General features: G+C 38.0%; 2 pseudogenes; one reads left to right on the plus strand and one right to left on the minus strand.

Moving 5' to 3' along the window:
• Positions 1 to 6,838: 6,838 nt before the first annotated feature.
• Positions 6,839 to 8,817, minus strand: LOC120194663 (annotated as a pseudogene).
• Positions 8,818 to 10,659: 1,842 nt separating this feature from the next.
• Positions 10,660 to 26,115, plus strand: part of LOC120194656 — a 34,012-nt pseudogene continuing 18,556 nt past the window's right edge.

The raw sequence follows: 26,115 nt of genomic DNA on the forward strand, positions 1-26,115 counted from the left end.
CATTCTCCTAAATCTGGGGATGGGAGGAAAATACCACAAAACTTTCGAAGATACGTTTTTGGTATTCTTCTTCCAATGAGATGTGCCACAATTTGGACATTGAGAAGCATCCTTATGTTCTTTCCAGAATAGAACACAATCATTTTCACATTCATGAATTTGTTTCATATTGTAGACCTACTCCTTTTAGCAATTTCTTGGCATCATATAGGGAGTTAGGTATTCTATTGTTTAATGGTAAGACATCTTTTAGGGCACCTAAAAATACTTCAAAACTAGCCTCAGACCACCCAAATTAACCCTTGATATGTTGGAATTTCAATAATCCACTAAGTGCATTATACTTTGACCCTACGTAAAGTGGCTTCTCACATTCTTCAAGAAGTGACTTCAATGAATCGAGTTCTTTTTCTACATCTCTGAAGGCATCATGTAGCATATCTCTTGTATAATCAAAGTCGGGAGGAATAGATTTGTTAGGGCATCTAGAATCAAGCTTGGGCTGTCTTTCTCTATGGAAAGACCAAACCTTATAACTTTCATCGAATCCATAGGCAAACAGATGATAGCGCACGGTCTGAATTGAGTGGTGCCACAAATTAATACAATGTATACAAGGACATCGAATAAGATCTGAATTTGGATCATTACTTTGTGCAAAGTCTAGAAAGATGTTTACACCTACTTCATATGCATCAGATAATCTATCAGACGAAATCCATGCTTTATCCATAGACCATTACTTACCAACCTAAATAATTATAAAGTATTAGCAAAACTACAACTTTATAACTGATGATTGATGAAATATTTATGTAAGATATGAAGAATAAAATGTTTACCCCAAATTACCGAGTACAAAGTAACCCTAACAAATTCATTTTGTACTATGCTATAGAACAATGTTCAAGGGTTATGACCCATTCATAAAATCTAAAAAACCCATTTGAAACTGGAACAAACCCTAACAATGTTAGATAAATGATTGGTGTTAGCCTATTCGATATCTGCTAACGTTCTTGGTGTTAGCCTCAAAATCTCTGTCTTGTGTTTGTTGTAATTTAAGTTGAAGCACATGGTTGTAACATGAGAAAGCCTCATTGCATATATTCATAATCATCATTCAAAGAATGTTGCCTAAATCTAAGTTAATAATCGTATTTTACGATACTTGAATTCGGGTGTAAGCATCATATAGGAGTACATGTCTGAAACGATTATATTAGACAGAAGATTCTTAAAAGTCATATGCTAGTACCCATATGACAGACAAAAATGTTAGAAATAAACACTTCAAGAAAAGAATGAAAAGTCGGAGAAACATATAGTTACAAAATTTGACTAAAATAAATAATAAGATAAGATGCCACTAACCAATATACCCAGAGAACTGTGGATATTATATATGGGGCATTTCTTGAGAGAGACTCAACAAAGGAATGTCATGTTCCATCCAATGATAGCATCCGTGCCAAAGTTATGCCAACCTACATTTATCAAAAACAAAAATTAAATTTCAAGAGGGGGTGTTTAGTTAAACTAACAAAACAATAAAAAGGAAACTATTCTACTCGAACGTAAGTATGAGTGTCGAATACATGTATTATTAGATATTTTAAAGTTATTTCTATGCATTTAGAAGATCTTTGGAGGTCATATCCACATATCTATATGCCCGATACAAAATGTCAGATACTGATACTTCAAATGAAAAGAAGAATCCAAACAACATAGAAAGCAGAAAAAGGCAGGAAAAGTTGTGTTAGTGAAACATTAAGTACCAATGCAAAGGACAGAACCAGATATTTAAAGCCTCTTCACTAATGAAAAGTCAACAACCAACAGCCATAAGCAACCAAAAGTAAATCCATCTGAAACATGATAATTAGGTAAAAACTTGGAACCATTCTAGTTAGCGAATGAAATATATATGTGGGAATTGGGAAGCAGAGACACCTCCCTCACTCATTTTTTTAAACAAAAGAATCCTAAACATAATATAACCTTCCAAAAATCCTTGAAATATATACTATTATAGGGTCATTCAGACCTATATCGCTTAGACTTGGAAGTGAGTAACGGATACAAGATTCTTTTTGAGGTTTGTCTATGTACTTGGAGAGTCATATCACCATACCCTCCTTATGTCGGACAATGATACTTCAAGTCAAGTGAAGCAAGATATATTTGTAAACATTTCAACAAGCATAACAAAACATATATCACAAGACAATCAAAGTTCAACATTTTTTAACCAAAATACATAATCCATCAAAACCCAAAAATCAAAAAGAGATCAAGAACTAGCATAAGAGTCCACTGAAGTAAAAAAACCGAAATAACCCATTTAAACGAAGAATGAAATGAACAAATCAGTAGTGATTAAACAAATAATAGAAAATAAAACAAGCATGCATGCAACAAATCTTGATTCAAAAAAACATATATGAAGTAAAAGCATCAAACCCATTAAATCAGACAAAATAGAAATCAACAAACCCATAAATGTTGGAATATATAACGAGGATTACCTGTGGAAACCCTTGATTTTTGACTCCCTCGACTGCGTTGTGGTGAATGGCCAAACCGGTGGGAGGATGCAAAGACAAAAAGGGAAAACAAAGAAAAATGGGGGAAGCACAGCGTGAACTTTTGTTAACTAGGGGGGAAGATCAAGCGCGCGGGAAATGATGAAAAATAAGGGGGGAATTAGAATACGACTCCTAAAGATGACACACAAAATTATCTATACTCCGTGTTTTTGTAAATTTTTTGGATTATGACTATTAAATATGACACACATCATTGTAAGTCATAAATCGTTCATATTTTAAAAAACATGACATTTTTTTAAGACACACATATTTTGCAAGTCATAAATTAGCGTGTGTCATCGTTCGTGTGTCATTAAAGGTATATTTTCTTGTAGTGATATAGAGAAATAATTTTTTTATAATATTTCATAAAATAACTTATTGAGAGTGTTATTTTTGGTAAGAAAACCGTCTTCGACACTATAGATGTGCACATTTTGATGATGAATTACGTTTGTAAAATTGCAGGTACAAAAATGTACAAAACTCAATATTTTTGAATTAATATTACAAAAAATGTAACAAAACCAAAAGAATAGTTAAAAAGGAAATGCCCGGAAAAGCGCGTGTTAGTTTAGAGAAAATGAAGCATGTGTTACGTGAAACATGCATGACCGTGGCGGCGACCATGCATGATTTCCCCATTGCCGTATAAATAGAGCTGGGTATATGGGCTACCCGTCCGTTTAGCCCGCGGGTTTTGACGGTGCGGGCTTAAACGAAACGGTTTAAAAAGTCCGCAATCATAAACGGTCTTGAATTCTAAGTCCCGCGGCTCGTACCATTTAACCTGCGGGCTAACGGGCTTACCCGCGACCCGTTAAATAACAACAATTTTAAATGCTTTAAATGCAATAAAAAATAATGTTCTAACCTGTTACACATTTAAAAAATGATCCAACAACTTGCTTCATTAGTTTTCATTCCGATATCATCCACTGTACCAACACTTTCATCTAAGGGATCACTAGAGAAATCCATAGTTCAATAAACACAGTTGAAGCTGCATCAATCAATTGACCAAACCAGAACCAGATTTTACATATCAGGCAAGCAATCACATTATATCATGAGAAAAATTAAAAAATAAAATCAATATAAAAAATCAAGAACACACACAAGCACTATAAGCATAACAATTAACAAACAAAGAACAAAAACTCAAGAACACACACAAGTACTATAAGCATAACAATTAAACAAAGAACAAAAAACTCGCTACATGGGTTGAGAAAGGTGTTGTTCTGACGGACTCGCGGTTGATGAAATGTCTAGGTTGTTCGTGGTTGCGGAGAAGAAGTCAGTGGCGCTGGTTCGTGGCTAAGGAGAAGACACAAGCGTCGACAATGATTCGTGTGGAGGAGTCGCGACGCTAGTTCGGGTGGATGAGCCGCGATGCTGGTTTAGGTTCGTGTCGAGGAGCCGCGACGCTGGTTCGTGTGGAGGAACCGTGACGCTGGTTTAGGTTCGTCTGGAGGAGCCGCGACGCTGGATTAGATTCGTGGCGAGGAGATCGAGCGCTGGTTCAAATCAACAATGTTGTGTCGCCGGTTCGTTAGAGACTGAGAGTGAGAGTGTGAATTGGATTTGGGGGTTTGCTTCAGTTGCACTACTAGAAAAAAACCCCTTTAATGACGCGCATTGCGCGTCATCTATGGGTGCAGATGACACACAAATACGCATCGTTGAAGCCACCGACATAAATATCAGATGATATGCAATTGTGTGTCATAAATCTATGACGCACATTTATGACACGCATTTATGATGCTCATTGCGCGTCATTAAAGCCACCGTCACAAATGAAGACGACACACATTTGTGTGTTATAAATTTATGACACGCATTTATGACTTACATTGCGTGTCATTGAAACACACGTCAATAAAAAAGATGACACACATTCGTGTGTCGTGATTGTATGTCGTAAATTATATATATATATATTGTAGATTGACAAATAATCAAACTAAATCACATTTAATGCCTCATAATACTAAATATATATATATATCATATTATATATAAGCAATCCATTTGCATACAATATATTAACATTAAGTTCTCAAAAATATTGTAATCATATATCGATGCAAAATATCACGGCATAATAAAGTTTGCCACATAAGATACCCATTCTTTGCGAGTATCATCAATGTCATGTATTCTTCATTCCCATCGCCAACCTAAGTAAAAAATATTAAATAAGTATATAATTTATACTTATTTAAAGTGAAGTATATTTCAAGTACATATAGTTTATTAGTACAAATTTGCATGTTATTGGCTATTAGCATAATAATAGTAGAAGATTGTAACCAATCTGCTGCAAAGTTTCTTTACATAAAAGAGGTAAAAGTTTCAATACATAGTAAATGTACCTTGGGACTGAGATCGGCTGAAGTCACCTTAAATCGTCCCCGCTGAACAACTGCTCCTTCTGAAGCATCCTCTGATATGCAAGAAGCAAAGATAACAAAACAGAGTTCGTTTGCGTACAAATAAGTAGCATCCATTCTAAGCATAAATGAAATGTAATAAAACCAGGCTATACCAGATATGTTATTTGCTTCTCTCCTCTGGCGGTACAATGGACCACTGTAGTTGCGTTCAGATGGAAATTTAGGCTGTGGGAAGTCCCTGCAAAACAAAGTTGATAAAATTGAATATAAATTGGCATACAAACCTTTGCCATTAAAATTAATGGTAATGGTGACAGACAATTATTCCTTTTAACTACAGAATATAAGAACAATAACCAAGTAGAAAAGTCCCAGTGTACCACATTATACATCTAGGATTCCTCTAGACTTGCAATCCACATAATCCAGAAACTCATCATATCTAGAGCATGATAATGGGGAAAGAACAACTTATATTTCACAAAAAGTCATTTCAAGCAATGTATGTTTGGTGATAACAATTTAGGGTTCAGGGTAACTTCACTTAGGAGAAAGTTTACCTGTCCCTATCTCCAATAACCTTGTTAGGAGAAAAGGCACTATCAGGTATTAGTGTACCGCTCAAGTACTTTTTAAGCTCTGGAATAACCTGACGTGTGAAAGAGCCACTTTGCCCGGAATTCTCACCCTCATGTCTTCCAGCATCTTGGTCCATGGGTCTTGATGACTTTGTATCACTTTCCAATGGCATAACACCTTTCCAATTTGGACCATTTGTACCCTCACCTTCACCAATGTCAAAACAAACTCTGCACCAATTAAAAAGTTGCAAAAAAAGAAACTAATTACCCAAAAACAATTACACTGACAACCTTCCCTTTTTCAGAAGAAAAAAATAGTTTTTTGTGTAATAGATAACACATATGTTCTTAAACTATATGAGAAGGATATGGCAAAAAGCATATAATTTTAAAATTAAATGACACTTGTGACAAGAAACTGCTTTCTATTTGAGACAATTACGACTTGGAGGTCATTTGAATGAGACAAATGCTAATAAAAATGTCATCTTAATTATGTTGTAATAATGAATTGTTTAAATAGTAAGATCATGCAAGCATAAAAAAGCCATACTTGAGTGCCTGAAGTGGCTTAATAGGAAATGAAGCAAGTGAACTCTTCAAATCATGAAGATCATTAACCCCATCCTGAAACAAGTAAAAGGGGGTGTAAATCTGATGTACAAGCTTAACCAAAGTGCTTGCAGCATTGGAATTAGTAGTTTCAGAAGACATCTTCTCAACTGAAAAGTTATTTTTACATCTTTTCTTATCTGGATGAAAATAATAGAACAGTATAAGAAAACCCAATTTTTTCGTCTAGTAAAAAATGGAAACTGAAAAGTTAAATAATAATCCATTCTACCTGCAAGTTTCTTTGATTTGGATCTAATAAATCTGTTATTTGCTCATTGTATATCTGCAAAAGAAAATTGAAAATGAATTGATAAGGAACAAGAATAGTACAACGCTAAGCAGTCCAATTATGTCAAAACTAAGAATCAAAATAATTCAATTAACTCTACCGCAAGAAAAGAACAACATATTTGATACTTGAGATGTTTATCAACCACAGTTCAAAAAGAGGGTAAACAAGAATAATTTCAGTTTACACAATGACTGCGGTTATACATAATTACGCATGTAATTATATTAGAGAAACAACATCATTTGGATTAGAGTCAGAATACACAAAAGATATATAATCCATTCACACATTTATATGGTTGCAGACTCAACATAGCAATAAAATCACTACAAACAAATATGATAGGCTGACTCGTTATACCTCTATATTGGTAGCCTTGAAATCCTCTTGAAGAACATATTGCAGAGCCGAAATAGCAGTCTGTATAATAGTAGGAAAATAAAACATTAGACAAATGTGGTAGTGTTAGCAAATGTTAAACTTGTGACATTTAACAACTTCCTTTAACATACATAAAGGATAAAATATATATATACCTACACTGTTTCCTCATAAGTAAAAGCAGTCATTCTTCATCTTCCTTTCCAGGAAATTAATTACCTCTTGTTCTTTCGATCCAACACTGGTTGCCTGTAGAACATCAGTAAAAAATTCAATCTAGATGTATAATGCAAACCCTAAACTAACTAAAATTTAACCAAATTATTGTGGTCACATCTTGTACTACACTCTCAACAAAAACAAAACTTCTATATAGAATATAGTCAAAGAGACCTAGTTGAGAGAAACAGTTATGAATCATAACCATAGTAATAATATATGGCTTCTGGAACCAGGCATTTAGAACTAAAATCAAGAATCCAAACATGAAGAGCGATAAAATCAACTTGCAAACTACCTTATGACAATAAAAAATGGCCTGCTGGATCACACTTGTAGAGTTGGGGTCCCTTTTCTTCATCAATACCCAAAACCATGGCAACTTCACATAAAAGGAAACAGAACATAGCATAGTAAGTTATCTAGAATACACAATTATACATAAGCATATATATGCTTGCATGTGTATTAACAACTCAAAAGTTGCAAATCACCCATGGAAAAAATAAAGATAGAAAAACTTTTAAAACAAAATTGTAGGATGTTGAAGAAATCATAGGTTTACCAACTCCAAGAGGCCTCATATAAGCATGTTGAGTATAAACCTGTGATTTGTCTACAATCCTATACCAATAAAGCATGAGAGGCTAAATTAAATGTATGATCATCAAAATGGATGAGAACCATAAACATCAAAGATAAATCAATTTTCAATAAGGAATTCAAAATAACAGTTAAAATGTGGTTGGTCGTGTGTATTAATTTTGGAACCAAGACTATACCCATGAACCAGTAAATAAGGATGATAAAGCCGCTTCAACTTTGATGTTAAAACGAGCAGGATCTTAATATTTTTCAAATATCTACTAGCAGAAGTAAAATCACATAAATTTATATCCAGTGTGTATCCAAATAACTGATCTTTTCAAGTCATTAAGCTTGATCAAACATTATCCATATGAGATATACAGAAAATACAAAATCCAAATTTTTGAAAACAACTAAATATTGTCAAGTTCAAGAGAATATAATACAAGTAACTATACCATTTGGACAATACATCCACAGGCATCTCATATCCATATCTGAATCGAAACTCAGCTGCTTCATTCCTTGCTTGTTGGACCAAGGTCCTTGCATCAGTTGAAGTGTGGAAATGCCAATTATCATCAGTGTGAAAAGAGATATATCATTATAGCTCTGAATCCCTTACATCACCAAAACCCTGGTTCACTAGTCAACAAAACAAAGATCTTGGCAATTCGAACAAATAATATCTAAGAAAAACATTTACCAAAATAAAAAAATGGTATTTAGCAAAAAAATAAACCTGTCATGCCAGTAACCAATAATCCAAGGAACTTGGTGACACTAATCTGATCCAATAGCTTGTCCTACATAACATTATTCAAAATTAAATACCCAATTCGAAGAAAACCTTAAAAATCACTTTAATCCTAAAAATAAAGAAGTAAAGGAAATGTAAATGGGAGAGTACGAATGGGAACTTTCTTCTGGGTAACAACACAGACGAAATCTTTTCCTCGAACACCAGTGAATGTGATCCCAGATGCTTTCACTGCCTTAAACGCATACTCTGCTCAATTTATTCCAAAATCAAAATTTAAAAACAAATAATAACAATAATAAAGTTCTTCTAGATTCCAGAATAATAAAGTTAAAATACACATACCGACTTGGAAAAGTCGACCTTCAGGAGAGAAGATACACATACAACTAAAACAAAAATATATCCTTTATGTAACCATGAATAAGCATCAATACCCACCTGCAAAACTTGCAGAATAATATATATGTTGGGGAGGAAAAAATGGAAATAAAAGAGAAGAAAAAAGTATTCGAGGAAATACCCGCTTGCCAGCGTATTTCTTGATGTGAATGGGTTCAATGAAAGGTTTCATGAATCTAAGCAGAACTTTGATTCCCATTGTTTATCCCTTGTTGCTGGTTTTGGGGATTAAGGTTTTTTTGGGGAAGAGGGGAGGGGGCACTGAGAAAGCGGGAAAGCATGCGTAAGTTAAATTATGAGGGGGAATTAAAAGATGACTTTTATAGATGACACACAATGAAAAGTGTACTTCGCGTTTTTGCTAAATTTTTTATATTATGACTATTAAATATGACACACATTATTGTAAGTCATAAATCGTTTAGATTTTAAGAAATATGACATATTTTTTATGACACACATTTTTTGCAAGTCATAAATTAGTGTGTCATCGTTCATGTGTCATTAAAGGTATATTTTCTTATAGTTTTGCTTGCTTCAGTATGAATTGGGAACGTTTACTCGTAGGGTTTCAAAATGTGAATGGGGTTGTGGGCATTTGGGCTCCATACTTCAAAATTGCATAACATAAAATAAATTGAAAAAAATAATTAAATTAAGCGGGCTACCTGCGGAGCCCGCGGGTATACCCATTAAACCCACAGGTTTAACGGTCTGGGCTAATAAACCCACAATTTAAACGATCTTATTTTTTGAGACCCGAAGCCCGCACGGATCGAAGGTTATACGGGTAGCCCGCAGATCTTAGCCCATATACCCAACTCTACGTATAAAGACCATTGTAGTGAACAAAACCCCCACTACTAACCCCATTCAAATGGATGTTTGATTTACGTTACATTATTTGATACTAATGATTAAAAGATTTGTTATTATTTTTTAAGGTTCCGATTTTAGAATTAGGTTAGAGATATAAACATTTATTATTAAATAATTAAAAATCTTTGAACATATTCTATTTTGTCTTCATCATTGATTATAAAAAAATATTCAATTGCACATAAAAAGTTTAATAGAAAAGTTAATTATGTCACACATATCAACTATCCGTGATTTTAAAATATCAAATTCCACATAATACCCAATAATTAAATTAATTTGTAATCAAAATAAACCACGATGAATTTAATGAGTAGTAAAATATTCAAATCAAATAGTTTGATACTTTACTAATCTAATATTCCACTTATCACTGTCCATTCCCACTGAATATGTGTGAAAGGGTACAGATGCAGTATGTTGGTAATTGGTAAATTGGTATTCATTCCATTTTCTTATTTTCAAAGGGTTAATGTTGTAAAGCAAATCACACGTCCAAGAAAGGTCAAAAGGCCCCAAAAACTAAATACCAAAAAAACAAAGAAAATTAAATTTTATCTAAAAATTGACAACAAAGAAGCAAAGTCAAATATAGAAGAGGCCAGGGACAGGACTCGGCGTGTCATTTAAGTATAAACGTATAGAGTTTATTTTTCAAAAAATCAATTAAAGAAGCGAACATATTTTGTTTTCTGAGTAAATGAAAAAATGAACGAAAAAATTGTAATAAAGAGCATAATTCATTTCAAACGACAACATTTTAATTCGATACAGATGTTTAATATCAAAATTTTAAATTTTTAAAACCAACTTTTGAATGAATTAAGATTGCTTATCTATATGGTTATAAATAATAAATAATGAAGAACAGATCGTTTATCAAAAGTGTTTATGTAAAAAATATTAATCTGTCTGTCTGCTTGTCTATTCATTTATACATACTATTATGAAGTCAACTCCGGAAGCAGCTTCGTCTTCTAAGTTGTGCTTCAATTCGGACTGTAAGGACTTGAAATCGTAAAGACCGAGGAAAGGCTGGCGGTTGCGAACAGGAGAGTTTGCTGAGCTCTGTGATCGATGCGCGTGAGTTTCACTTTTTCTTGAGACTCTTTTGACTTCATTTTTAGTCGTTTTTCTCAAAATTTTTTTATTTCAATTTAGTGATTGTAGAATCATTGACCTTTTACGGTTATCCCGTTGGTTAATTTAGTAAATTTTGTTCGCTCGAATTAGATATTTGATATGACTTGCTTAATCAAGATTTTTTTTTTATTTTTTAAAACGTGAAGTCTTAAAAGTTAATTGCTTAATTTATTTTCCATGTTTTAATCTGAATTAAGTTCATTGATTTTAGTTCTGCTTTTGAGGAGGGAAGACTTTGTGATACTTTTCACTTGAATGCTTCTGGTTGGAGGAGCTGCGTGTCATGTGGGAAGGTTAGTTAGATACAATTATGAGCGTTATTTTGGTGCTAGGATACCTAATATGTTCTTTGATCTTCCCTAGTTTTAGTTTTAGATTCCTTTGGTTACTTTACCTTTTTTTACATTCACTATATCTCTGCAGCGGGTTCATTGCGGATGCATTGTTTCAGTTCATGCGTTTACTTTGTTGGATGCTGGAGGAATAGAGTGCATAGCGTGCGAGAAAAAATGTTGTTTTGGTGAGCTTGGATAATTTACATCACTATTCTGATGTGTCTCTTCCAGAATCTCTTTTAAGACTTAATGATGGAGTTAACCTTTTAATATAGGGCCATAATCTATCATTCCTAGTTACTTTGTGATCATATATGAAAAAAGACAATTTTTCCTAGTCAATGTGTTCTTACTTTAAGTTTTGCGGCTTTGAACTGTATTTCCTAGTTGATAGCATTCCTTGACTATATAATATTCTGTAAACCATGTTATTTGACATCCTATCTCAGAGATCGAGTTCTTCCTTGTCACAATCTTTGCTTTTCCATTCATCTTTGCCTGAGAGATATAAAGAATATTCTGCTAAAGGTTGGACTCAGTTAGCTGGTTCAAGTCCTGTACCTTGGCGGCAAGCTCCCATTGTTGGGAATTAACCGAGTAATTTTCCTATAACCAGATTAGTGAGAATACGAAATAAAAGCGAAAAAATGATATCCGAAATTGATAACGGAGTTCAGCAATTATGTCTATGTCTCCGGAATGCTGCAGATCTTTTACTAAAGAGAGAAAATTTACAGGTGTTTACAAAACACTCACAACTCACAAAAAAACTCTCTAAACTCTTTAATATTAAGAAAAAAAAATGATTTGGGATGATTTTGAATCTAAATGAGTTAGACTATTTATAGTTGAAGCTTAAGGACTAATCTTATAAATACCCTAAAGTATAGGGACTAAAAGAGTAATTTTCCTATGCAAAATATTCAACAAAATCTGCAATTAATTCGGTGCCCCTTTTGTTGACAAATTTCAGCCAACTTTATGCAAATTGCACATAAAGTTTGGCACCTCCACCGAAAGTCATTTTGACTTTCAACAATCTCCCACTTGAATACTGATTTTAATATGTCTTCACACCTCGATCAATGCAGAAGCATTTCTGGTCTTGTTACTCTCACCGTCTTGTAAACCCACTTGTTATGGAGCGCTTTCTTGTCTGGTGGTAATACAACTAATTCCCAAGTCTGATTTGACATAAGCGAGTCCATCTCATCTTTCATGGAAGACTCCCACTTGACTGAATCCTCCACCTGCATTGCTTCATCATAGCACTCTGGTCCTCTCATACGAACTGTTTGTCTTGGCTTTTGCCGCATGTAACTTCACGATCTTTCACGCAATACTTTGCATCAACTTGGTTGCCTTTCGACGCCACCACTTGCTCATGTCCCCCCATAAGGACTCATCCTCCCATAACGGTTGTGCTTGCTTCAGCTCTTGCCGCCAAGTGATAAAATGGGCTAACACGTCCACAAATGCATCTCTAGCGTAGGAACTCTCTTTCCTACAAGTCTTAATTTGCCTCGATTTGGACCCTCCCGGTCCTGCGGAAAAGTCTTGGATCCCCTCCAAAATTTTTTTCCTCCGCTTTAAAAGTTAGGTCTTGCTCGACCTATACTCACTTAAAACATCAAATCAAACTCAAAAGAACACTAGAGTAGTGTTGAGATGTACATTCCCCTCTGATTTCATTGGCATTTGCTCAAAAATTTGCGTCAACCCTTCTTACTCCCTGAAGTCTGACACTCATCACATTGAACTTTTGTCATTGGAGTTCTTTGCGCCATCATGCATCAACACATTCTCACGACAAAGTCTGATGCCTCTTCTTGCCTCATCCCTTCTAACATGAAGAGCTCACTTCCCATCTTGTGAATGGGCAGTTTCTCCGTGGTTGCCTTATCCCTCAACGTCTTGGCTTCCTTCGACTCTTGTCCACTAGTCTTTGAAGGATTTTTCCTCACTTGAACATCCCCGACAAGCCCTTGATTCGACCATTCTCTTAAGATGGTCTCTGAAGCCATGTTCTCTACACGAAAATGCTCGGTAAACTCCTTGGACACGGACAACTCTTCTTGCACTTGGCTTCTACTCGCCTTGGATGAAATGAACCTTATTGAGCCAACTCTCAACGCCTCTTCGATCTTGGGTTCATCTTCTTATTTGGACAGCTTGATCTTGGGCTCATCCATCACTGTGGATGACTCGGCTCCCATCGGGTAATTTTACAACACTTCTGGCATCTTAAGTCTATGCCCCTTGTTTGTGATAACTCCTTAAAAAGCCATATTTTGGGGACCTTTTAACTTAAGTTATTGAATGTTTAAAGGCTCATTTAGGACCATGTAGATGCATTTAGAAACATTTAGTTGCATGTGGTGGATTTTGGTTTGCCGTGGCATTTTATTTTTACAGCAGTGCTACTTTATGGGAAAGGTATTTGTCTGATGATGTGCAGGTATTGAGAGCAAGGAAAAGAGGAAATAAAATGCCGTGACATAAGGAGATTGCTTAGCAAAATGAATTTTCCAAGTTCATCCGGCATTTCGAAAGTGCTTAAAGTGCGAGAAGATATTTTTGAAGCCAGCTGTATCCGACTGTCCGAGAGCTCTGCCCGAGAAATCCACGTCGAAGATCCGCCAGGAGGGATTGACGCTCTGGCCGCCGGTTTTGCTGATGATGCCACCTGACCCTGTAGATCATGCCTGTCCTTGGGCGTCTGCCACGGGATTATGCCGGTCACTCATGCCAGCTACCCAGACTATTTAATCACCTGTCTTGCCCGACTCCCAAGCAAAGTAACCATGGTTTGGGAAAGTCGAATCTTAGTTCAAGGATTAATTTTCCCCTATAAATAGAGGATGAAGCCATATTGTTAGAGACTTTGGTTCTACCCATATTTGAGCTTAAAAAGTTAGAGAGAGAAAGTCTCATCTTTCTTCGGTAATCCTATTTGCCGTGGCATTTCTCCTTGACAAGCCGGAGAGAGTGGCGTCCTGAGCATCCGAGAGGAGCCAGTTCGCTAGGAGCAATGCTTGGTGGCCGAGGGAAGCATTGGGCAGTGCACGTCGAAGGCTTTCTCTCCTCCCTTAGTTATTTGCTTTCATATTTTGTTATTGAGTTGTAAGGAACGAATGATACTTTCTTTGTACTTGTTTATTTCGAACCCCACCATGAACTAATCCTATTTGGTGGGAGTTCACTTGGATGTTTAAGTTTTTATTTTAATGAATGGTTGCTTTGTTATGCTTTAATCTATTTTGTTTATAAAACTTAATGCTTTGAGGTTGTGGGAGCTATAAGAGTAGCATTTCCTTAGAAGGTGCTTAGGGTTCGAGAGAATGCCTTGGCAAAAATATCTTTAGTCTTCGAGAAAAGTTAGGGAGGAACTACATAAACAAAGGGCTCTAGGTCCTAATCCACCTTAGAGATAAGGATAGGATTTCATTTAACTAAAAAGAGTATAGCATAGCCGATAGGTTAGATGTTAATGTTGCCGCAAAAAGGTATTGTCGAGACATATCCTGTTATCTGGACCAATAGGATCACTGTTGGGGTTTACGCCAATCAGAATTACCAGGGTATCTTTAATATGTCGAGTCCCTTACTAGAGATAGCATAGGGCACCTTAGTAGACTCTGTCGGGCAGGCTAGGCATAGAAGAAATACCATTTAGAGAAATAGACTTAGATTTTCCTAGTGACTCCCATCATTCATTCCCATAGCTGCTTGTCGTGTGAGAAAGCTAAAGTCCTATATATTAAATCTAGTATTTGCATTTTATTTTGCCTTGGCATTTACATTTGTTTGCATGCATTACAATTTCATTTGCCACGACATATCCAATTACTACCACACTACCATAATTCCATTTACTCATCAGTCATTCAATTTTACCACAACATTATCATTTGTATATACCATCACTAACTTTACTTAGGTGACAAAGTAAAGTGCCTTGACAAACCTATTTGACTTCTCCAATTCCCTGTGGGGACGATACTCTACTTATCATTTTATTACTTGTTTGATTGTGTATACTTGCAAACGTATCCACACTCATATTCAATACTCACAAAGAGCGGACAAGTTTTTGGCGCCGTTGCCGGGGAATTGGCAACTGGAAGTTAAATTGATTTGTCATAGTATTTTTATTTTACTTGTTCCTATTTTCTTTTTAGTTAGTTTTATTTTTTTACTTTCCTTAATTTTTCTTCATTTATTTTTAAAGGTACATGACCCGAAGTAACCCTGAAGAGCCACTAGAACCTATTAATCCTGAAATCGAGAGGTTTTTTAGACACAGAAGACGCGCTCAACGTGTAAACATATACCAAATCGGAAATCAAGGTATTGGTCATGAGGATGATCATAATGTCAGGGCAAATTTAAATGATGGGAATGCAGCCATACTTCGTGTCATTCTTGACCACTTAAACCCGATCTTAGAAGATTTAAATCTTGGAATTGTGGCCCCAGATATTCAAGCAGTCCATTTCGAGCTTAAACCCGTCATGTTCAATATGTTGAACTCTATAGGATAGTTTGGGGGCATGCCAAATGAAGATGTCAGGCAGCATATTCGCAACTTCTTGGAGGTGTTCGTTTCGTTCCGCCAACAAGGGGTGCACGAAGACGTTCTGAAATTAAAGTTGTTTCCTTACTCCCTACGTGACCGAGCAAGGGCGTGGTTGAGTGGTGTTCCAGCGGGTTCAATGGAGTCGTAGACTGATCTGTGCAAAAAATATTTGCTGCGGTATAATCCTCCAAATATGAACACCCAACTGAAGAACGACATTGCTTCCTTTCGTCAGGCTGATGACGAGTCGATGTATGAATGCTGGGATCGATACAAGGCATTGCTTCGCAAGTGCTCAAACTATGGTTTTCAAGATTGGACCCAAGTGGTGATGTTCTATAATAGAGTAAACGCACCCACGAGGATGATGCTAGATGCCTCGGCAAATGGAATGTTACTTGACAAATCACCAGCAGAGGCATTTTACATTCTAGATAAGATTGCCACTAATGATTATCAGTTTCCATCCACAAGGCTTGGAGTTGGGCGCAAGTCACACCGAGCTTTTGAGCTAGATTCTAAAGATAATGTGTCCGCCCAACTTGCTGCTATCACCAACATGCTGAAAAAATTGCAAAAGCCAAGTGAGGTTAGAGAAGTGAAGGCAACCCATTCAGCTTGTTTATTATGCCACAGCAATCAAAATGAGAGTGACTGCCCGACCAATCAAGAATCCATAAACTTTGTGGGTAATTTTAATCGAGGCAACAATAACCCCTATTCTAACATATATAATCCTGGATGGCGTCAACATCCAAACTTTTCATGGGGAAATCAAGGATCCAACAATGCCCATCAACCAACTCGACAAAAGAATTACAATGACTCCCATGGTTATCAATCGAATATGCCATTGCATAATTCTAACAAGGGAGGATCATCTTCATCAAACACCAGTTCTTTGGAAGCCACAATGAAAGAGTTTATTGAAACAACAAAGACAATGCTGCAAGACCATGCAACCTCCATAAAAAATCAATGAGCCCTGCTTCAAAGCCATAGTTCGTCGCTAAGGGCATTGGAGAGTCAAGTTGGTCAGATTGCTGCGACATTACAAGAACGCAAACCAGGACAATTACCGAGTGACACTAAAGTCACTAAACCTCATGGCAAGGAGAACTGCAATGTGCTGACTCTCCAAAGCAGTACATAAATTAATGTTGAAAACAAGTTTGGGGGAAGACTAAAGGATGAATCACCCCCTATAACCAAGCAAGCTGATCACGATGTGCAGAAAGAAGCACCAGTGGAAGAGGAAAAGGTTGAGGAGTCATCAAGTAAAGAAACTGAGGGGGCAAATAAAAATGCCAAGGCAACTTCTGTTAGCACCCCGTCAGTGTAGGAAGCCCGACCCCCACCTCTTTTTCCGCAACGACTGAAGAAGCACAATGAAGATATCCAATTTAAGAAGTTCGTTGACATTATGAGTCAATTACAAGTCAATGTCCCTTTTCTGGAAGCTATGGAACAAATGCCCACTTATGCCAAATTTCTCAAGGAGATTGTTACCAAGAAGAGAAAGGTTAAGCAGTACGACACAATTGCCACGGCAAAAGAATTTTGCTCTTCCTTAAGTAAGCTGCCACCAAAGAGACATGATCCGGGCAGCTTCATCATCCCATGTTCGATAGGAGACAAGTTTGTTGGGAAGGCATTATGTGACCTTAGCTCAAGTGTGAACATGATGCCTAAGTCAATATTCGCCAAGCTTGGGATAGGAAATGCGAAACCCACATCGATCATCTTGCAATTAGCTAATCGTTCGCACGTTCATCCAGAGGGGCGAATTGAAGATGTCATCGTACAGGTTGACAAATTCATTTTTCTTGTTGAATTTTTTATTATGGACTGTGAGGTCGACGCCACAACACCCATCATCTTGGGAAGACCCTTCCTAGCCACCGATCGTATTTTCATCGACTGTGAGAGGGGCGAGCTGACTACGCAAGTGGCCGATCAACATGTCACCGTAAATGTCTTCCGATCACTTAAGTATATGGATGATTCTGAAGAATGCCATAGCATTTTTGAAGTAGATACAGTAATTGCAAAAGAAGCAGATCAATTTTTCCATGACAATTTCATTAAGCTGAAGGTTAATGAGAGGCTGCTGGAAGACTCAAAGGCCGGAGAGCCTAATGATTTTTCATCCGAGGAACAACAGGCTAGCTTTCTTAATGTTAGCCCAGGTATGCGTTTTAAACCTCTTAATTTCAAAGAGTTTGTTCCTCCAAAGCCCTCATTACATCATGCTCCTATCCTAGAACTTAAGAATTTTCCACAACATCTTAAATATTCTTATCTGGGTAGTGATGAAACTTTGCCTGTGATTATTTTCTCTGCCCTTACTCCTAACCAATAATCGAGTTTGTTAAGTGTTTTGTCACAACATAAGAAAGCGTTAGGATATACGATGGCAGATCTCAAGGGAATAAGTCCAACAATCTACATGCATAAAATCTTGCTGGAAGAATGCCATGGCAAATCCATAGAGCCTCAGCGAAGATTGAACCCAATCATGAAGCAAGTTGTGATGAAGGAGATTCTCAAATGGCTTGATGCTGGAGTAATCTACCCCATTTCGAATAGTTCTTGGGTAAGTCTCGTTCAATGCGTGCCCAAGAAGGGAGGCATGACCATGGTGACGAGTGAAGACAACGAATTGATACCTACTCGCACGGTCACCGGATGGCGAATTTGCATGGACTACCGCAAGCTTAACAAGGCCACCAAGAAAGATCACTTCCCTTTGTCTTTCATCGATCAAATACTGGATCAACTTGCAGGCAAGGCATTTTATTGTTTCTTGGACGGTTACTCGGGGTATAATCAGATTTCCATCGTACCAGAGGACCAAGAGAAGACCACGTTCACGTGCCCCTATGGCACTTATACTTTCCGAAGGATGCCTTTTGGACTCTGTAATGCCCTGACAACTTTTCAGCGCTGCATGCAATCCATATTCTCCGACATGGTTGAGGATTATCTTGAAATTTTCATGGATGATTTTTCTGCTTCTGGTGACGACTTTCAAAAATGCCTCGGCAATTTGGCAAAGGTACTGAAGCGGTGAAAGGAAGCCGATCTCGTACTAAACTGGGAAAAATGCCATTTCATGGTGACCAAAGGCATTGTTCTAGGACATAAAATTTTAGCAAAGGGCATTGAAGTGGACAAGGCCAAGATCGGGGTGATCGAGAAGCTCCCCCCACCAAACTCTCTCAAGGGCATTCAGAGTTTCCTTGGACATGTTGGATTTTATCGAAGATTCATCAAGGACTTCTCCATAATATCCAAGCCCTTGTGCACCATGCTGAAACAGAACCAACCATTTGTGTTCGATAAAAAAATACCATGGCGCATTCAAAGAGCTGAAGCAAAAACTCATCTATGCACCGATCGTAGTTCCCCCAGACTGGACGGCACCGTTCGAATTAATGTGCGACACAAGTAATTTTACCGTGGGAGCTGTGCTTGGACAACGTAGAGGTAAAATTTTTCATGTGATTTATTATGCTAGTCGTACCTTAAATGATGCACAATTGAATTACACTACCACTGAGAAAGAATTACTTGCAGTGGTATTTGCATTTGACAAGTTTAGGCCATACTTGATAGGCACAAAGGTCATAGTTCACACCGATCACTCTGCTATATAATATTTAGTGAACAAGAAAGATGCAAGCCTAGACTGATTAGATGTATATTACTCTTGCAAGAAAATGACTTGGAGGTAGTTGATAAGAAAGGAACTGAAAATCAGGTTGCAGATCACTTATCTAGGCTAGAGAACATTTCATAATGTCATGACATTCTTGATATTAAAGAAGAATTCCCTGACGAGAAAATTTTATATGCCACGACAATTCCGTGGTACGCTGACCTTGTTAATTTTCTTGTTAGTGGTGTTTTTCCTTATGAACTAAACAGCCAAGGCAAAAAGAGGTTTCTGCATGATGCCAAGTTCTTTTTTTGGGACGAGCCGTACTTGTTCAAGCAATGTGTCGTGTGTCCCCGAAGAGGAGCAACACAATATATTATACCATTGCCACACAACAACCTGTGGAGGGTATTTTGGAGGTTCGAAGACTGCTGCAAAGGTCCTCCAATCGGGCTTCTATTGACCATCGCTATTTAAAGATGCCCATGAGTTTTGCAAAGCGTGCGTCAGATGTCAGCGCACTAGAAACCTTTCCAGACGACATGAAGTGCCGCTATAAAATATTCTGGAGATATAACTTTTTGATGTTTGGGCAATTGATTTTATGGGACCATTCCCATATTCTTTTGGGGATTTATACATTTTGCTTGCGATGGATTACGTCTCGAAGTGGGTTGAAGCAATTGCTACACCGAGGAACGACTCAAAGACGGTACTCAAGTTCCTTCACAAGAATATATTCACTTGATTTGGAGTACCGAGAGCCATCATTAGCAATGAGGGCACCCACTTCGACAATAGATTAATTGCCAAGACATTGCAAAAATATAGAGTGCGACATAAGATTGCCACGACATATCACCCGCAGACGAATGGGCAAGCTGAAGTGTCCAATCGAGAAGTCAAGCAAATCCTTGAGAAGGTGGTGAACCCTCGAATGAAATACTGGTCCTCCAAGCTCGATGAAGCATTATGGGCCTATAGGACGACATTCAAAACGCCTCTGGGAATGTCGCCTTTTAAGATGGTATATGGAAAAGCCTGCCACCTCCCAGTTGAGTTAGAACACAAGGCATACTGGGCAATTAAGAAGCTAAACTTCGACGCACAACTTGCTGGGGAGAAACGATTGCTCGACTTGAATGAAATGGAGGAGTTTCGAGCACAAGCATATGAAAATGCCAAGCTTTACAAGGAAAAAACCAAAAAGTGGCATGAAAAAATGCTTTTGCCACGATATTTTCATGAAGGCCATAAAATATTGTTGTTCAACTCAAGGCTTAAACTCTTCCCTGGCAAACTAAAGTCACGTTGGTCGGGACCGTTTGAAGTTCACCATGTTTATCCATATGGCGCTGTTGATATCAAGAACATGGGCGATGGATCCATTTTTAAAGTCAATGGCCAATGCCTGAAGGCCTACCAAGGAATCCCACATGCGCGTGACAAGTCGGCACTGCTCTTGCACGACGTTGACACTGGTCCGACATCTTAAGGATGCCATGACATTTTAAATTTACTCATGTGCATAAATAATTTTTATAGTGCTATTATTTTAGTCTTTATTGTTTTTAATTAATTCTGTTTAATTTTATTTTTGCAAGGGCCTTCCCACACACAATGCACGTGAGGCGTATAGAGGAAGTTTGGAAAAATTTGGGCGGCAAATGAAAACAGGGAAATGAGGGAAATTTTTAACTTTTTGACTTGGGATTAGTTTTCTTTTTACTTTCATTTTGTTTCTTTCCCGCCTAGGCCCTATTTTTTTATTTAACATTTCCCCACAAAATCCTCATTTTGTTTGTATCTTCATTTCACTTTCACTTTATCTTTTTACTTTAACTTTATCTCATCTTCTTTCTCTCTTCTTGTTGACCGAACCTCCATAGCCGGCAACCCAAGTTTTTTCTTCTTAGTTCCTTTGTGTGTTCTCATCATGGTCCGTTCCCATCCCCTGTGCCACTTTCGCCACCACGGTTTGTGGATGATTCTACCCGCGAACGGTTCCAAACACTCAAAAACCGCCGAGTCTTTTTTGAGTTGGGATTTGTCTTATATGAGGAGGAAGATGTGGCCATAGAAAGTGAGGTTCTTGACATTGTCACCACGCATAAGTGGCAAAAATTTTCCAAGCATCCCGCAGCCGTCAACGCCACTTTAGTGAAGGAGTTTTACTCCAATATATCCAAGCCAAACCAGCATGACGTGACTGTTCGTGGCATTTCTATCCATTTTACTCATTCTTCAATTAATTGTTATTTTAAACTGCAGGTTACTGAAGACCATCATGCTAGTTTTGCTCAAGATGCTGACAATGAAACTTACCAAGACATACCGGAAGATCTCTGTCTTCTGGATACACAATGGAATGGGCAGCAAATGAGCCGTAAGACCGTGGACCGGGAGAGGCTCCTTTCACAAGTGAAGTCGTGGAATCATTTCATGAAGCAAAAACTCTTACCCACTTCCCACAACACGACCGTGTCTTGCCAGCGAATGCTTCTGCTTCATTCTATCATCTTTGGGCGAGCCATTGATGTAGGGAAGATTATAGTGGACCAGGCTCATTTGTGCCTGAAGCGCCCTACAAGTGCCTTGATATTTCCAAATCTCATCACTGTATTATGCCGTAAAAAGAAGGTCCCCGAAGAAATATTTAATGAGATTTTACCGGGTATTGTTGGGATCACCAAAGTGAAAATCCCTTTATTATTGGGATTGAAGGAAGCAAATGGGAAGAAAAAAGAGGCATCCACATCTCGTGTTTCACCATCTCTACATGCCAAAGCAAATTCAGATGCCCTGAAGCAGGCAGTCCAGTGCACTCAAGATCATGTCGGGCAGCTGTCTGACAAACTGATGACATATTTCGACTATGCCAAACGCCAAGATGAATTTCTCACCAATGCCTTGATGGAATTCCTCCCGCACACGAATTTCACCATTCCTGTCTTACCGGACATACTCGTGCCACCGAATGAGGATGCCGAGGCATCTGCAGAAGCACCTCGTCATGCCTATACCGACACCCCTCAATCGCATGGTGCAGAGAGTCCCCAGCCTGCTGAACCTGAAGAGCCTGCTAACGCTGAAGAGACCGATGACCCTGACCCTGTCCATGTTATAGCACCCGAAACAGATCAAGAAGCCAACCTCCAACTCGCTAATATCCCAGAGCCAGCATAACTTGTTAAACCTTTGGCGAAAAAACACCCTGAAGTACCACAGCCCACTGAGTCAACCGATGAGTCACAATTCGAGATGCCACGGTAAGCTCCTTTGTGTAGGAGCCGACGTCGCCTTAGGAAGGCATCTCAACATCAGGATCCCCCACTCCCAGCAATTCCAGAAGGACCTAGCACTCCTCCAGTTGCACCTGCGTCTAACTTAGAGCACTCTAGCCCCGCCAAGCTACGAAAGCGCACTCGCCGCACAACCGCTGCACCACCACCCGCTTAAGCCAAGGTACATTGCATTTGCATTGCATTCATAACATGTAGTTTTTGTTTTCTTTAGTTTTAGTAACCATTGGGGGTAATGCTTCTCTCAAGTTTGGAGGAAGTAGGGTTCTATAGTAGTAAATTAAAAATGCCATGACTTTAGTAATTGCCTAAATAGTTTTCTGTAATTAGTTAAGGATGCCCAATGATGATGAATTTGATGGCTAGGATGAAATATACATGGCTGATTGAGGATGATAGAACCAACTTTAGGACTTGTTTCTTTGAAACCCTTGATTACACGGTTGTATGTTTTCCATGCTTAAGAAACTTAGAAAATTTTATAAGAGAATTCTTAGAATGTCTTGGTATAAAACTTTGGCTGTTGAAAGCCCCGTTTCTTTGTTATAAAAAAAGAGTTTGAAGTTATGAATAAATGCCTAGGCATACCTGTAGAGGGACACTCCGCTATGCCATGGCATATGAGTGAATGAAAGATGTCATGGGATGACTCTATCCGACTAGATCGGGGGTAGAAGGTATGCTCCCTTTCACCTAGAGCGTGGGATGGTAAAGTGATGGGCTGACTCCCCTCGTAGCAGAACTAATAAAAAGAAAAGAAATGCAAAGTGAGAGCCGATTTAGAAAATGTCATGGCAAATTAAAGAAAGATTGCGTAGGAAATTTTTAAGTTTGTTAAGCATGGATTGGATACAAACATGCACTCACTTACACAAAGAATCTTGCCTTAGGGGACAATACTAGATTTCTTGACCTAGTCTAGCATGTTGAAGCCATATGTGCTGAGGGCTAAAATTTTATTCCATGAAACTATTTGTCTTCTGAACTTGTCATGGTATCTTTGTTTTGCTTATTACTATCCATTTCTTGAGAACAAACAATAGCTTAAGTTTGGGGGTGTGATAACTCCGTAAAAATCTATATTTTAGGGGACTTTTAACTTAAGTTATTGAATGTTTAAAGGCCCATTTAGAACTATATAGATGCATTTAGAAGCATTTAGTTGTATGTGGTGGATTTCGGTTTGCCGTGGCATTTTATTTTTACAGCGGTGCTACTTTATGGGAAATGTACTTGTCTGATGATGTGCAGGTATTGAGAGCAAGGAAAAGAGGAAATAAAATGCCGTGACATAAGGAAATTGCTGAGAAAAATGAATTTGCCAAGTTCATCCGGTATTTCGAAAGTGCTTAAAGTGCGAGAATATATTTTTGAAGCCAGCTGTATCCGACTGTATGAGAGCTCTGTCTGAGAAATCCCCCTCGAAGATCCGCCTGGAGGGATCGACACTCTACCCGTCGGTTCTGCTGATGACGCCACCTGACCCTACAGATCCTACCTGTCCTTGGGCGTCTACCACGAGATTATATCGGTCACTCATACCAGCTACCCAGGCTGTTTAATCACCTGTCTTGCCCGACTCCCATGCAAAGTAACCATGGTTTGGGAAAGTCAACTCTTAGTTCAAGGGTTAATTTCCCCCTATAAATATAGGATGAAGCCACATTGTTAGAGACTTTGGTTCTACCCAGATTTGAGCTTAAAAAGATAGAGAGAGAATGTATCATCTTTCTTCGGTAATCCTACTTGTCGTGGCATTTCTCCTTTACAAGCCGGAGGGAGTGGCGTCCTGAGCATTCAAGAGGAGCCAATTCTCTAGGAGCAGTGATTGGATGCCGAGGGAAGCATTGGGCAGTGCACGTCGAAGTCTTTCTCTCCTCCCTTAGTTCTTTGCTTTCATATTTTGTTATTGGGTTGTAAGGAACAAATGATACTTGCTTTATGCTTGTTTATTTCTAACCCCACCATGAACTAATCCTATTTGGTGGGAGTTCACTTGGATGTTTAAGTTTTTATTTCAATGAATGGTTGCTATGTTATGCTTTAATCTGTTTTGTTTATGAAACTTAATGCTTTGAGGTTGTGAGAGCTATGAGAGTAGTATTTCCTTAGAAGGTGCTTAGGGTTCAAGAGAATGCCTTGGCAAAAATATCTATAGTCTTCGAGAGAAGCTAGGGAGGAACTACATAAACAAAGGGCTCTAGGTCCTAATCTACCTTAGAGATAAGGATAGGATTTCATTCGACTAAAAGGAGTAGAGCATAGCCGATAGGTTAGATGTTAATGATTCCGTGAAAAGGTATTGCCGAGACATATCCTGTTATCTGGACCAATAGGATCACTGTTGGGGTTTACGCCAATTAAAATTGTCAGGGCATCTTTAATCTGTCGAGTCCCTTACTAGAGATAGCATAGGGCACCTTAGTAGACTCTTTCAGGCAGGATAGGCATAGAAGAAATACCATTCAGAGAAATAGACTTAGATTTTTCTAGTGACTCCCATCGCTCATTCCCATAGCTGCTTGTCGTGTGAGAAAGCTAAAGTCCTATATATTAAATCTAGTATTTGCGTTTTATTTTGCCTTGGCATTTACATTTGTTTGCATGCATTACAATTTCATTTGCCACGACATATCCAATTACTACCACACCACCATCATTCCATTTTACCACAGCATTATCATTTGTATATACCATCACTAACTTTACTTAGGTGACAAAGTAAAGTGCCTTGACAAACCTATTTGACTTCTCCAATTCCCTGTGGAGACGATACTCTACTTATCACTTTATTACTTGTTTGATTGTGTATACTTGCACACACATCCTAGCATGCGTTGGGACTTTGAGCATGCGTTTTCTAAATCAACTCACATAATTCTTAAGTGTCCCTTTATTCCTGAAACGCCTCAACTTGAACCACGCCTCCATCCTAGCATACTGTGAGTAGACTTGCTCACTTTGCACCATCGGCTTGATGGCTTTATCTCTTACTATCGCACTGTGTCCCTTCTTGTGCTTGACTAATTTGACACTCGCAGTCTCGTCATGTTTTGATCCTGGGTTGACTACTTGAGAACTTGTAGTCGTACCACTCTTGTTCCTTGATTCGACTACTTTGGAACAAGTAGCCTCACCAAGTCTTTCCCCTGTCTTGATTGCTTGGATACTCACAATCTCAGGCTTTCTTTCGAGTTCAGCTACTTCAACATCAACAGCCTTACCTCGTCTCGATCCTTGTTTGGTCGCATTGATCCCATTAATCGAACCAAGTCTTTTTCCTGGCTTGACAACTTTAACACTTGCAACCACGCCAATTCCTACTACTTCTCTTTCTCCCATCCTCTTCATGATGGTTATAAGGCGACGCTTCTCAGGACAT

The sequence above is a fragment of the Hibiscus syriacus genome, unplaced genomic scaffold (assembly GCF_006381635.1).
Source record: "Hibiscus syriacus cultivar Baekdansim isolate YM2019G1 unplaced genomic scaffold, ASM638163v2 tig00117000_pilon, whole genome shotgun sequence".
Taxonomy (NCBI): Eukaryota; Viridiplantae; Streptophyta; class Magnoliopsida; order Malvales; family Malvaceae; genus Hibiscus; species Hibiscus syriacus.